This window comes from Delphinus delphis, chromosome 3, assembly GCF_949987515.2.
Source record: "Delphinus delphis chromosome 3, mDelDel1.2, whole genome shotgun sequence".
Classification (NCBI taxonomy): domain Eukaryota; kingdom Metazoa; phylum Chordata; class Mammalia; order Artiodactyla; family Delphinidae; genus Delphinus; species Delphinus delphis.
This window is the reverse complement of record NC_082685.1, coordinates 28,707,599-28,722,371: the sequence shown is the minus strand read 5'-3', so window position 1 is coordinate 28,722,371 and position 14,773 is coordinate 28,707,599. Positions and strand designations below refer to the sequence as shown.

Here is a 14,773-nt window from a genome sequence, read left to right as displayed (position 1 = left end):
TGCCCCTTCCCTGTCATAACTGGAGTAGTTATGACACCCCACACCCACCTCTGCTCCACCTGCTTCAATTAGTTCTGCCCATTCTTGAACTAAATGACATCAAAGAATATATACTGTTTTGGGGTTTGGCTTCTTTAGCTCAATATTATGTCTGAGACACATTCGTGAAGTCACATGTCGCTGTAGTGTGTCCATTTTCATCATCGTATTCCATTGTATGAATATACTGCAATTTAATCATACAATTCTCCTGTTGATGGACAGTTAGGCTGTTTCCAGTGTTTGGCTATTAGGAGCAGAGCTCCTGTGCATATTCCCGGGTATGTCTTTTTGTGGGCATATCCACTCATTCCTTTTGGCCATACTACCAGGAGTAAAATTTCTGGGTCACAGGGTGGATGTATGATGCCTGTTTAAACTGCCAAACGTTTTTCCAAGGTAGTTACATTTGAGATTCATATGTACATATGGCCACATCTATACATATGACGTTTATATGTATGTACGTATGGTCCAGGTTGCCATGTGAAATGATTTTATCATCGTGGCTCTTAGTAAGGAAAACACATTGAAAGCTACTCATTAGAGGAAAAAGTCATATTCCTTAGCATGACTTACAAAGCAGCGTATGATCTGCTTCCTTCTGTCTCTCCTGCCTCTTCTCCCACGCATTCTTCCAGTCTCTTCTCTTCACTTGCCTGAAAGATCTTTTCCTTCTTTTTTGTTTGTGGACTCCTACTTGTTCTTGAATATTCATTTCAAATTTTATTTTTTCTAGGAAATCTCCTCTGATCACCCCTTTCTCCTGTCACTTTTTGCCCCTTTATAACCTGCCCATCCCTCTATCATAACGCTTAGTGCCTTGTATTCTGTCTCCTACCAAACTATTTCCTTATACATGAGCTCCTTGAGGAAAAAACTGTGCTCCCCCTTTAGTTTGCATGGTGAACATTTGTTCTTTGCCTTCCCTCCTCCACTACCCCCACTTCTTTTTTTTTTTTTTTTAAATTAATTTATTTATTTTTGCTGTGTTGCATCTTCGTTTCTGTGCGAGGGCTTTCTCTAGTTGTGGCAAGCGGGGGCCACTCTTCATCACGGTGCGCGGGCCTCTGACTATCGCGGCCTCTCTTGTTGCAGAGCACAGGCTCCAGACGCGCCGGCTCAGTAGTTGTGGCTCACGGGCCTAGTTGCTCCACGGCATGTGGGATCCTCCCAGACCAGGGCTCGAACCCGTGTCCCCTGCATTAGCAGGCAGACTCTCAACCACTGCGCCACCAGGGAAGCCCCCCCCACTTCTTTAGTAACAGCCTCTAGTTTTAATCCAGGGAGCTACCTTTCCTACACTCTCAGTTCAGGTAACTCAGATGTGGTTCCATTCACCTGGTCTCAAAGATGTGCTTGGAATCGCGCCTTTGATCCCTCAGCACATCCTGTATCCTTGCCATAGACCTTGGTTGCCTAGCTGGTTGGAAAGAGCTCTGGGGGACATGGACCACATTGTCTGAGTCTTCTCCATCTCCTGCTCACCCTGTGGTCGCTAGCCCATTACTTACTAGGTACTGTGCTAAGTGCTTACATTTACAACCTCATTTAGTTTTCCCAGCAGCCCTTCGAGGTGAAGGTACTATTATCATCCCCAGTTACAGATGAGAACTTGGGTTCAAAGAGATAAATAGCACTCAGCTAATGTATATTTGTAGAGCTGGGACTTAGACTAAAAGCTCAGGGCTACCTTTGTATCAATGGTAAAACATTGAACTTTTCCTCTGTTGAGAGCAGATGCTTGAAGAAAATAATATTCATGTATGGGTAGGTTTTTCACAGATGTTGCAGGAGCGGCCCCTTTACTTTTCTTGAAGCATTTTAAAGATGTCATGATGTTGTTTTCTGGCCTCCATTGTTTCCAATGAGTAGTAAGCTGTGATTATATTTGTTCCTCTGTATGAGTTGTGTCTTTTATTTTCTGGATATTTTAAAGATTTTCTCCTTATCTTTACTCATCAGTAATTTGATTATGATGTGCCCAGGCATGGTTTTCTTTGTATTGATATTTATCATGTTTGGGGTGTTCTGAGTTTCTTGAATTGTAGATTGAAATTTTTTCCTATCGAATTTGCAAAAATTTCAGCCATTATTTCTTCAGATATTTGCTTTCTGACCAATTTTCTCTGCCCTCTTCTTCGGAGACTCCAATAACACCAATGTCAGACTACTTAATTTTTCCCATCAATGCTCTGTTCATGTTAAAAAAATTTTTTTTCTGCTGTGGTTCAGTTTGGATAATTTCTGTTGACCTGCCCTCACTTTCACTTATACTTTCAGAATATCCAGTATGCTGTTATCATATCTAGTGAACTTTTAATTTCAAATGTTGTATTTTTCAGTTTGGGGGTTTATGTTTGGCTTAATTTTTTGTTTTCTGGCTGCACCACGTGGCACGTGGGATCTTAGTTCCCTGACCAGGGATCAACCCATGCCCCCTGCAGTGGAAGCACAGAGTCTTAACCACTGGACCACCAGGGAAGTCCCCTGGCTTAATTTTTTTTCAAGTAATTTTTAATTTTATTTATTTATTCATTTATTTATTCATTTTTGGCTGCATTGGGTCTTCATTGCTGTGCTTGGGCTTTCTCTAGTTGTGGCGAGCGGGGGCTACTCTTCGTTGCACTGCGCGGGCTTCTCATTGCGGTGGCTTCTCCTGTTGCGGAGCACGGGCTCTAGGCGCGTGGGCTTCAGTAGTTGCAGCATGCGGGCTCAGTAGTTGTGGCTTGCGGGCTGTAGAGCGCAGGCTCAGTAGTTGTGCCGCACGGGCTTAGTTGCTTCGCAGCATGTGGGATCTTCCCGGACCAGGGCTCAAACCCGTGTCCCCTGCATTGGCAGGTGGATTCTTAACCACTGCGCCACCTGGGAAGTCCCTGGAATATTTTTTTTATATTGAGGTAAAATTCATATAATAGAAAATTCCCATTTTAAATTGTATAATTCAGTAACTTCTAGTACATTCATGATGTTGTACAACCATCATCACTGTCTAATTCCAGAACATTTTCATCACCCCCAAAGGAAACCCCATACCATTAAATATTTAGTCACTCCCCATTCCCCCTTCCTCCCAGCCCCTGCCAACCATCAGTCTACTTTCTGGATTTGCCTATTCTGGACATTTCGTATAAATGGAATCATACAATATGTGGCTTTTTGTGTTTGGTTTCTCTTCACTTAGTATATGTTTTCAAGGTTTGTCCATTGCCTGGAATTTTCAGATATTCATTTTTGTATGGACTCCTGTGGGGTTTTTTTTGACTTTTCCAAGTTAATTTCTTCTCAGGGGTTTCCTATAGGGAACCCTGGAGAAGTGAGGGGTGGGAGTGCAGAGTGCGTGGGGCACACTGACACCCTTCTGTTTGTAGGTTTCTGTTTCTGCACCCCATTAACAATGCTCTTGAGGCTCTTCTGTAGGAATATCTCAGTTTTTCTACCTGAAAGTCTCCTCACCCGAACTGTAGTCAAAACACTGATGTCTTTCTAAGGTGCCCATTTAAATGCAACGAGGTAGTGTTGTTTAGGAAGAAGTACTTGTGTTTTCAAATCAGGTGTGGATTTGAATCCCACTTTAGAGACTGCATATAGGTTTGGCGAATCCCAGAGTAGAGGAGACCTGTGTCTGCTTTGTCAGCAGAACCTGGGCACGTTCCCAGAGATAGCCTGTGCCATAACATGGCATGAAAGGAGTAGAGTAGAAACAGTGGGAGCGCATGAGAATGACTTTTCCACGTGTCTAAGGGTAGCAAGCAAGTGGGTGAACAGCCTTAGCTCCCCCTCATTTCTGATGGTCCCAGCATGGCATCGGGGCCACCAAGGGTTCCCAGACATCCGTGGGGAGCAGAGAGGTGGCATAGAGAACCTGCAGACCTAGAGAAGACCTACTGGATAGATGAGGCAAAAGTAGACAAGACACGTCCAGAGGTCCAGATGAATATCGGGACATCTCAGCAGCTCACGGGAATACACGAGGACAGCAAGGGGCAGACACCTTCGCATAGAATTCACATTCATATAGAATTTAGGTGTGATCCTGAACAAAGTGGCAGAGGCTGAACTGAATGAGATTAAGTTTTTGCTTTGCAGCAGGATGGGGGCTCAAAACAGAGATTCAGTTCAACTTAGAAAAGGCAATGCACGTTTTTAGCACTTCTGAATAAGTAAGCGGAGAATCCTAAATTAAAATTTTTTTTTCCCCACTGCGCTTAATTCCACTTTATTTCATTTTAAGCCCCTGAAATAGGCAGGCCCTCTCTCTTTAAAAACATTATCAGAGAAAAGAACCCATGATTGAGCTGACCATTAGAGAGGAGAACTTTCTAGCTTTAGGGGACAACCAGGTGGCGCAGATGTGCAATTTCTCAGCTGAAGCTCCTTGGGAAAATGCCACAGGCGTGCAGCCTAAGGCTTCCCTCTGGAAAGGGAGGGGTTAACTTAGACTGAGTCCCTGCTGTCCTTGAGGCTGGCTTTTGTGAAAGCCCACTTCAGCGGCAGGGCTTCCTTCCTCATCCCCTTCCCCCTCTTTTTTCCTTCCCTTTTAGAATTTTTTAGACATTGAGGTGAAGTTCACACAACATAAAATTAACTACTTTGAAGTATACACTTCAGCTTCCTTTAGTGCATTCACACTGCTGTGCACCCATCATCAGCCTCAAAAGGAACTCGTTAACTATTAAGTAGCCGCCCCTCAACCCTCTTCCCCCAAGACCTTGGCAACCACCAAGCTGTTTTCTGTCTCTATGGATGTACCAGTTCTGCACACTTTATATAAATGGACTTATACAATATGTGACCTTTTGTGTCTGGCTTTTTTCCTCATCCCCTTTGCACCTTTCAGTCCTATCTCTTCTCCCGGAGGCTTTGGTGCCCACCCAAGCAGTCCTCCAGGCATTTCCAAGAAAGGAAGGAAGGTCAGAGGGCTTGTGGGTGGGAATTAGATCAGTTTAGGGAAAAAGAAACCCAGCAGTTTCTGATCAGGTCTCAGCAGCTGAATTTGGTTTGGAGGCCAATTATCTCAGGCCACTAGGTTTCAAGTACCACGGCTGGGGCTTCTGAGCCGTTTCATGTGGGGAGACAGCCTTGCCCTGCCTTCTGACTTGAAACAGATGCTCTGTGCCCATGAAGGAGGGTTGAGTTTTGAAAAGAATGCAGCCCGATGGAGACAGTGGTGTGGTTGGATTTTCACAAAGTCATATTTATAATCAAGCAGAAAAGCATGGGGAAACAGCTCCTGGATCAAGTTTCCCCTTAATTCCAAGTGGCTACACCTGGCCAGGAGACCCAGGGACGCCGCGCAGACGCAGTAGAAACGTACGTCATAAACTTGTGGACCGGGTCTGGTACTTCTCTGAGTAATACCGCCAGGATTTTCAAACTGTAAGTGAAGGAAATTGTAGGGGGAGGACATCAGAGGTGGTGGCTTCTAACTCTCTGTGTGTTTGGTTAAAGAACTGGCAAGTGACGCACTGCTGGCTCTCTGGTTTCTCTCTCGGGCTTCAGTGATTTTTTTGTGGAGCAAAATGCCCACGTTCTTATGTTCCCTGGGAAGGAGAAATATGGGTTGGAATTGCAGAACATGCTTTGGGCAGACTCTCTCTGCGTTGTCTTCATGCAGGATGGGCTTATTTGTCTTGATCCGTGAAGGTCTGTCCACCACTGTATGGTCTCTGAAAGTCACACAGTGCCCGCGTCTGTCCTCCTTCTAATATCGTTTATACGCAAAACTGTATGACCTTGGGCAAGGCATTTCCCTTTGTAAAGCCTCAGCTTCCTCAGCTGTACTTGAAGACATTAGATTATGTAGTGGGGTGAACAGTGCCTCCCCAAAGTTCGGATCCACCCAGAACCTCAGAACGTGACCTTATTTGGAATTGGGGTCTTTGCAGGTGTAATTAAGGTAAAGATTGTGCATTACCAAGAAAAATGCACAATGTAAGAGAGTTTCAGTTTTATTCGGACCTCACTGAGGACTGTAGCCCAGGAGATTAGCCTCTCAGATAGCTCTGAGGAACTGCTCCAAAGAGATAAGGGAAGAACCAAGATATATATGAATTATTTATTGGGAAAAACTTGTAGTAAAAAGATTAATGCTCATCACAAAGAACAGACATCTCAAATTAATGATTTTAGTGCTCTTCTGTGTTTGGGAAGATGCAAGAATCTGGGGTCATTGAAATATTTTCCTTACATATGCATCTTAACTATCTAGGGCCTGCATATCCAAAGCACAGAATGCTTCCTGTTTTCCTCCATCCTGAATTCCCCTCACAGCTCACTGTTGGTGGGCAACTGTTGGTGGGCAACTGCGGTGGGTTGCAACTTAATCCTTGTAGAACTAGAATGGGGGGGGGCAACATTTTTTGTTTTACAATTGAGATGAAATCCTACTGGATAAAGGTGGACCCTAAATCCAAGGAGAGTGCCCGTAGACAGAAAAGGACACATAGACACACAGGGAAGAAGGTCATGTGAAGATGAGGTAGGCAGAGATTGGAGTGATACATCTACAAGCTACGGAGTACCAAGGATTGCCAGCAAACACCAGAAGCTAGGAGAGAGGCAGGGAGTTTCTTTCTCGGGCCTCCAGTAGGAATCAGTTTTCCTGACACGTTGATTTTGTGCTTCTGGCCTCCTGAATGGTGTGAGAATAGATTTCTGTTGTTTTAAACCAGTTTATGGTACTTTGTTATAACGACCCCAGGAACCTACTACAGATTAGATAGTGTCTCTGGGATTCATCCATATCTTCATGAAGTTTATAGTTTTAACAAAGTGTACTCATATAGTGTATTTTTCATGGTAAGTTCTTGCCAAGTGCGATGTTGTGATTTGTAATAAATATGTATTTGGGGACTTCCCTGGTGGTGCGGTGGTTAAGAATCTGCCTGCCAATGCAGGGGACACAGGTTCGATCCCTGGTCCAGGAAGATCCCACATGCCACGGAGCAACTAAGCCCGTGCGCCACAGCTACTGAGCCTGTGCTCTAGAGCCCGTGCACCACAACGAAGAGTAGCCCCCGCTCCCTGCAACTAGAGAAAGCCCGCGGGCAGCAACGAAGACCCAACACAGCCAAAAATAAAAAGAAATTTGTTAAAAAAAAAAAAAAAACAACTATATATATATTTGGTCTTCCTCCCTTTTTCTGGCACAGTGCTCCTAAAAACCTTGGAATTTCCTGTGATAAGTGCCATAACGATGTATTTTGTTGTGTAATGACGTGGCTTCTGGAAAGCACCTAAGGATGGGAGCTGGTTGCCCGTGGAGCAAAACACGTGATAGAGGGTTGGAGCTTTCAGTCCCACCCCCTGACCTGGGGAGGGATGGGCGGGATGGGCGGGAAATTGAGTTCAGTTGCCAATGGCCAATGACTTAACAGTCAAACTTATGTAACGAAACCCAAGAAGACTAGGTTCAGAGAGATTCCTGGTTGTTGAGCTCGGAGAGCATGGAAGCTCCTCCCCCTTTCCCCGTAGCTTGTCCTAGGCATCTGTTCCTTCTGGCTGTTCCTGAGTTTTATCTTTTCGTAATAAACTGATACTCTAGCAAGTAAACTGTATCCTGAGTTCTGTGAGCCACTCTAGCAAATTACTTGAACCCAAGGTGGGGTTATAACCTCCAAATCAGAAGTACATGTAACAACCTGAACTTGCAGTTGGCTTCTGGAATTGACTGGGGAGCAGTCCTGAAGGACTGAGCCTTTATCCTGTGGAATCTGATGCTATCTCTGGGTAGATAGTGTCAGGACTGAGTGAAATTGTAGGACACCCAACTGGTGTCTGAGAACTGTTTGGTGGCATGTGGGGAAAGTACCTGCCCTCTCCCCCACTGCCCCCATTGGAAATTGGGTTAATGCAGGACATTTTAACTTTTTTTTTTTTTGCGGTACACAGGCCTCTCACCACTGCGGCCCCTCCTGTTGCGGAGCACAGCCTCCGGATGCACAGGCTCAGCAGCCATGGCTTATGGGCCCAGCCTCTCCGCGGCATGTGGGATCCTCCCAGACCAGGCACGAACCCATATCCCCTGCATCGGCAGGCGGACTCCCAACCACTGCGCCATGAGGGAAGCCCCCTTTTAACCTTTTAAGGTAAGTTTTCTCTGTTGCAAGTGGATTTTATCAGCCCATTCCTTTTTGTTTTTTGGTGCAGATGCTCAGAGAGATGACATATTTACCCAATTGACCTAGCAAGTCAGTGACAGCCCTAGGGCCCCAGTTCATGTGCTTTTCTCTCTGGCGTGGGAGCAGGTAGAGGATATTGGTGATAATATTTCAGTGGCCCCCGTCAACTGAAAAGTTCTGAGTCCATGGAGGATGTATATGATGGAAGATGATCATCACGGGCATGGGCTAAAGGCCCCTTGGGGAACGACCAGCCTTACAAGCTACACCTTCGTGATCCTGCCTGAGGTCTGCCCATGAGACTCAGGCATCAGCTTCCATGGACTCACCACCTTCTCCTATCTTTACAACACCTGTTGCAGTCCCTCCTTCTACCCTTGGAAAATTGAGATTGATTTTGAGGCCGCTGGTAGGGTAGTATAGTGGGGTGGAACAATGTATAATTTTAGATTTAGCAGACCTGGGTTTGAATCCTAGCTCTGCAGTTTACTAGCTGTGGAACCCCAAGTAATGACATCACTTCTCTAAGATTCAGGTGCTTCATCTATAATATGGAGATAATAATCCCTACTTGCAGAATTTTGGAGACGGTTGGGGATAAATGTGCAAAACCTCTGGCACACAGCAGCCACTCTGTAAAAAAAAAAAAACTGTTCCCATTATTTCCCTGAATAGTTGCATCAGCTTTATTCTAGTGCTTACAAAAGGTCTGATTTCAGTCTTCCAATGAATTTGCTCATCAGCTTTCCTTAATCCCAGGAGCCCTGGTATCTTGCACAAGACAACCCTGTATGTGGGAAGGCGTCCAGCAAGAGACTTGCCAAGGGCTTGTGCAAATCATGGTGTGATCGTGGAAAGGACATGGGCCTGTTGTTCTTAGTTTAACCTGGTTCAAATTACCCCGCTGCCATTTCCTATCTGTGGGATTCAAGTCTTTCTCACTCATTGGTTAAATGGGGAGAAGAGAAGCTTCTGGCAGCATTGCTTTGGTTGTGTATAGATGTGTGTTAAAAGAGTACGTGCCCGATGAAGTTCAGTTTTTTCACCTTGTTTTGTGAATTCACCTTCTCACCTGTGACTAGGAAATCTTCCACTTCTCCAAACACTGTTTTTTTTTTAAGTTTTGAGTTTTATTTTATTTATTTTGTATACAGCAGGTTCTTATTAGTCATCTATTTTATACACATCAGTGTATACATGTCAGTCCCGATCTCTCAATTCATCACTGCCCCCCACCGCTTTCCCCCCTTGGTGTCCATACGTTTTTTTCTCTACTTCTGTGTCTCAATTTCTGCTCTGCAAAACCGGTTCATCTGTACCATTTTCTAGGTTCCACATATATGCGTTAATATACGATATTTGTTTTTCCCTTTCTGACTTACTTCACTCTGTATGACAGTCTGTAGATGCATCCACGTCTCTACAAATGACTCAATTTCGTTCCTTTTTATGGCTGAGTAATATTCCATTGTATATATGTGCCACATCTTCTTTATCCATTCGTCTGTCGACGGGCATTTAGGTTGCTTCCATGACCTGGCTATTGTAAATAGTGCTGCAGTGAACACTGGGGTGCATGTATCTTTTTGAATGATGGTTTTCTCAGGGTATTTGCCCAGTAGTGGGATTGCTGGGTCATATGGTAATTCTATTTGTAGTTTCTTAAAGAACCTCCATACTGTTCTCCATAGTGGCTGTATCAATTTACATTCCCACCAACAGTGCAAGAGGGTTCCCTTTTCTCCACACCCTCTCCAGCATTTGCTGTTTGTACATTTTCTGATGATGCCCATTCTTTTTTTTTTTTTTTTTTTGCGGTACGCGGGCCTCTCACTGCTGTGGCCTCTCCTGTTGCGGAGCACAGGCTCCAGACGCGCAGGCTCAGCGGCCATGGCTCACGGTCCCAGCCGCTCCACGGCATGTGGGATCTTCCCAGACCCGGGCACGAACCCGTGTCCCCTGCATCGGCAGGCGGACTCTCAACCACTGCGCCACCAGGGAAGCCCCTGATGATGCCCATTCTAACTGGTGTGAGGTGAGACCTCATTGTAGTTTTGATTTGCATTTGACTGCACTGGCTGAAGACCCAGTGCAGCCAAAAATAAAATAAATAAAATAAATAAATTAAAAAAAACCACCATTCGCTTTAAAAACAAAACCAAAGGAACACAAAAACTTGGTGTTATTTTTTTAGCTGCCAAATATTGGCATCTGCATTTATCACCTATATTTACTTGGTGTGCTGGACTCCACAAAGTGGATTCTTAGCCTTATCATATCCATACTGTGTCATATTTTAAAACTGAGATATAATTGACGTATAACAAGTTTCAGGCGTACAAGGTTATGGTTTAATATTTGTAGATATTGTGAAGTGATCACCACAATAAGTCAAGTTAACAGCCCGTCACCACACATAGTTACACATTTTTCTTGTGAGGACTACATTTTTTTTTCCTTTTTTTTTGCGGTTCGTGGGCCTCTCACTGCTCTGGCCTCTCCCGCTGCGGAGCACAGGCTCCGGACATGCAGGCTCAGCGGCCATGGCTCACGGGCCCAGCCGCTCTGCGGCATGTGGGATCTTCCCGGACCGGGGCACGAACCCGTGTCCCCTGCATTGGCAGGTGGACTCTCAACCACTGTGCCACCAGGGAAGCCCCTAGGACTACATTTAAGATTTACTCTCTTACTAGCTTTCAAATACAGAAGACAGTATTATTAATTTCAATTTCAGGTATATAATATAGTCCTATAGTCACCATTCTGTGTATTATATCCCTGGGACTTACTTATTTCATAACTGGGAGTTTGTGCCTTTTGACTCCCTTCACTCATTTTGACCACACCACTCTGCCTCTGGCAACTACCAATTTGTTCTCTGGATCTATTAATTTAGTGTTTTTTTTTTTTTAAAGTTTCCAATATAAGAGGTCATACGGTTTTTGTCTCTCTCTTTCTGACTGACTTAGCATAATGCCCTCAAGTTCTATCTTTGTCATTGAAAATGGTAAGATTTCTTTTTTATAGCTAAGTAATATTTCATTGTATGTATACACCACATTTTCTTTATCCTTTCTTCCATCAGTGGATACTTAGGGAGAATTCCTTGGTGGTCCAGTGGTTAGGACTCCATGCTTTCATTGCCAGGGCCTGGTTCAGTCCCTGAACTAAGATCCCTCAAGCCTCGCTGAACGGCCGGAAAAAAAAAAAAAAAAAAGCTACTTAAGGTTGCATCCATGTGTTGGCTATTATACATAATGCTGCAGTGAACGTGGGGGTGCATATATCTTTTTGATGTAGTATTTCTGTTTCCTTCCAGTACCCAGAAGTAGAATTGTTGGATCATATAGTTGTTTTTTTGTTTGTTTTCTTTTTAATTTTAAAAGTACTACATGTTCACTGAAGACAACTAGAAATACATAAACGCAAAAGAGAAAAATAACAGTTACAATCCCTCAGAGATAACCACCGTTAGCATTTTGATGCATTTCTTCCCAGTGTTTCCATTAAAAAAAAATTGAAGTATTGATTGTATAACTGACCTATGACACTATGTTAGTTCCCGGTGTATAACACAGTGATTCGATATTCCTGTACATTACAAAATGACCGTTGTGGGACTTCCCTGGTGGTGCGGTGGTTAAGAATCTGCCTGCCAATGCAGGGGACATGGGTTCGAGCCCTGGTCTGGGAAGATCCCACATATTGCAGAGCAACTAAACCTGTGTGCCACAACTACTGGGCCTGCACTCGAGCCCGTGAGCCACAACTACTGAGCCCAGCTGCCACAACTACTGAAGCCCATGTGCCACAACAAGAGAAGCCACCGCAATGAGAAGCCCGTGCACTGCAATGAAGAGTGACCCCCCACTCGCTGCAACTAGAGAAAGCCCACGCGTAGCAATGAAGACCCAACGTGGCCAAAAAATAATTAATTAATTTTTTAAAAAAGTCTCCAAACCTCTAAAAAATCAAAAACAAAAAAACCCCCAAGATGACCATCATGATGTGTCTAGTTACTATATGTTACTATACAAAGCTATTATAATTGACTCTATTCCCCATGCTATATGTTTCATCCCTGTGTAGTTTTATTTTTAATTAAAAAAATTCTTTATTGAAGTGTGGTTGATTTATAATGTTTCAGATGCATAGCAAAATGATTCAGTTATACATATATGTATTCTTTTTCAGATTCTTTTTCAACTCTAGGTTGTTATAAGATATTGAATACAGTTCCCTGTGCTATGCAGTAGGTCCTTGTTGATCTATTTTATATATAGTAGTGTGTTTATGTTAATCCCAAACTCCTAATTTATCCCTCTGCCCCTTTTCACTTTGGTGACCGTAAGATTGTTTTCTATGTCTGTGAGTCTGTTTCTGTTTTTTAAATAAGTTCACTTGTATCGTTATTTATTTATTTAAATTTTTAAATTTTTAAATTTATTTATTTATCTTTGGCTGTATTGGGTCTTCATTGCTGTGCGCAGGCTTTCTCTAGTTGCGGCAAGCAGGGGCTACTCTTGGTTGTGGTGCACGGGCTTCTGATTGCAGTGGCTTCTCTTGTTGTGGAGCACGGGCTCTAGGCGTGCAGGCTTCAGTAGTTACAGCATGTGGACTCAGTAGTTGTGGCTCGCAGGCTCAGTAGCTGTAGCTTGTGGGCTCTAGAGTGCAGGCTCAGTAGCTGTGGTGCACGGGCTTAGTTTCTCTGTGGCATGTGGGATCTCCCTGGACCAGGGCTTGAACCCATGTCCCCTGCATTGGCAGGCGGATTCTCGACCACTGTGCCACCAGGGAAGCCGAATAGTTATTTTAGTTTCCACATGTAAGTGATATATATTTGTCTTTCGCTGTCTGACTTACTTCACTTAGTATGATAATCTCTAGGTCCATCCATGTTGCTGTAATGGCATTATTCCATTCTTTTTTATGGCTGAGTATTCCATTGTGTTTATATACCACATCTTCTTTATTCATTTATCTGTCCACGGACACTTAGGTTGCTTCTCTGTCTTGGCTATTGTAAATAGTACTGCAATGAACATTGGAGTGTGTGTATCTTTTTGAATTAGAGTTTTCGTCTCTTCCAGATATGCCTAGGAGTGGGATTGCTGGATCATATGGTAGCTCTATTTTTAGTTTTTTAAGGAACCTCCATACTGTTCTCCATAGTGGCTGCACCAATTTACATTCCTACCAACAGTGTAGGAGGGTTCCCTTTTCTCCACACCTCTTCAGCATTTATTATTTGTAGACTATTTGATGATGGCCACACATTTTGACCATGTGAGGTGATACCTCATTGTGGTTTTGATTTGCATTTCTCTAATAATTAGCAATGTTGAGCATCTTTTCATGTGCCTATTGGCCATCTGTGTATCTTCTTTGGAGCAATGTCTGTTTAGGTCTTGTATCCATTTTTTGATTGGGTTGTTTGTTTTTTTGATATTGATTTTTATGAGCTGTTTGTGTATTTTGGAAATTAAGCACTTGTTGATTGCATCATTTGCAAATTCTGTAGGTTGTCTTTTCGTTTTGAAACCTCACTTTTTACTGAGGCAACTAAGGGAGAGTTCAAAGAGGAACTGGCTTACGAATTGGGCCTTCAAATAAGGACGTGATTTAATTTAGACTTGGTAAGAGGAAAAGGGAAACAGTTCAAGTGAAAGGCAAGTGCACGAAAGCAGGAAAGCTTCACGGTGTGCAGTAAGGAGCCAGGTTTGGTTATGTAACTCCAAATCTTCCTCAATTTTTTTATTTTGAAGTATAGTTGGTTTATAATGTGTTAGTTTCTGTTATAGAACAAAGTGATTCAGTTATATATATATGTATATATATATTTTTCAGATTCTTTCCCCTTATAGGTTATTACAAACTAATGAGTATAGTTCCCTGTGGTATACACTAGGTCCTCATTGTTTATATATAATGGTGTGTTTATGTTAATCCCAAACTCCTAATTTCTCCCTCCCACCATTTGCCCTTTGGTAACCATAAGCTTGTTTTCTATGTCTGTGGATGTATTTCTGTTTTGTATGTAAGTTCATTTTTTTAAATAAATTTATATTATTTTTGGCTTTTGGGTCTTTGCTGCTTAATGTGGGCTTTCTCTAGTTGTGGCGAGCAACAACTCTTTGTTGTGTTGTGTGGGCTTTTCATTGTGGTGGCTTCTCTTATTGGGGAGCATAGGCTCTAGGTGCGCGGGCTTCAGTAGTTGTGGCATGCGGGCTCAGAAGTTGTGGCTCGCGGGCTAAGTAGTTGTGGCTCGCGGGCTATAGAGCGCAGGCGTAGTAGTTGTGGCACATGGGCTTAGTTGCTCTGCGTCATGTGGGATCTTCCCGGACAAGAGCTCGAACCCGTATCCCCTGCATTGGCAGGCAGATTCTTAACCACTGTGCCACCAGGGAAGCCCTGTAAGTTCATTTGTATCATTTGTTTTTCACTTATATATATCACCACATATAAGTGATATCATAGGGTATTTGTCTTTCTCTGGCTTACTTCACTTAATATGATAATCTCTAGGTCCATCCATGTTGCTGCAAATGGCATTATTTCATTCTTTTTTATGACTATTATTCCATTGTATATATATACCACATTTTTTTTTT

At 43.3% G+C, this 14,773-nt stretch overlaps 1 long non-coding RNA gene across 1 annotated transcript in view; it reads left to right on the top strand.

Annotated features, from left to right (window-relative positions):
• LOC132421959 (uncharacterized) overlaps positions 1 to 8,084 on the top strand; it is a 48,686-nt gene extending 40,602 nt beyond the window's left edge. The window contains exon 4 of the long non-coding RNA XR_009518793.1: positions 7,933 to 8,084. This is a non-coding gene — a long non-coding RNA (uncharacterized lncRNA). The remainder of the gene's footprint in view (positions 1 to 7,932) is intronic.
• Positions 8,085 to 14,773: the final 6,689 nt, after the last annotated feature.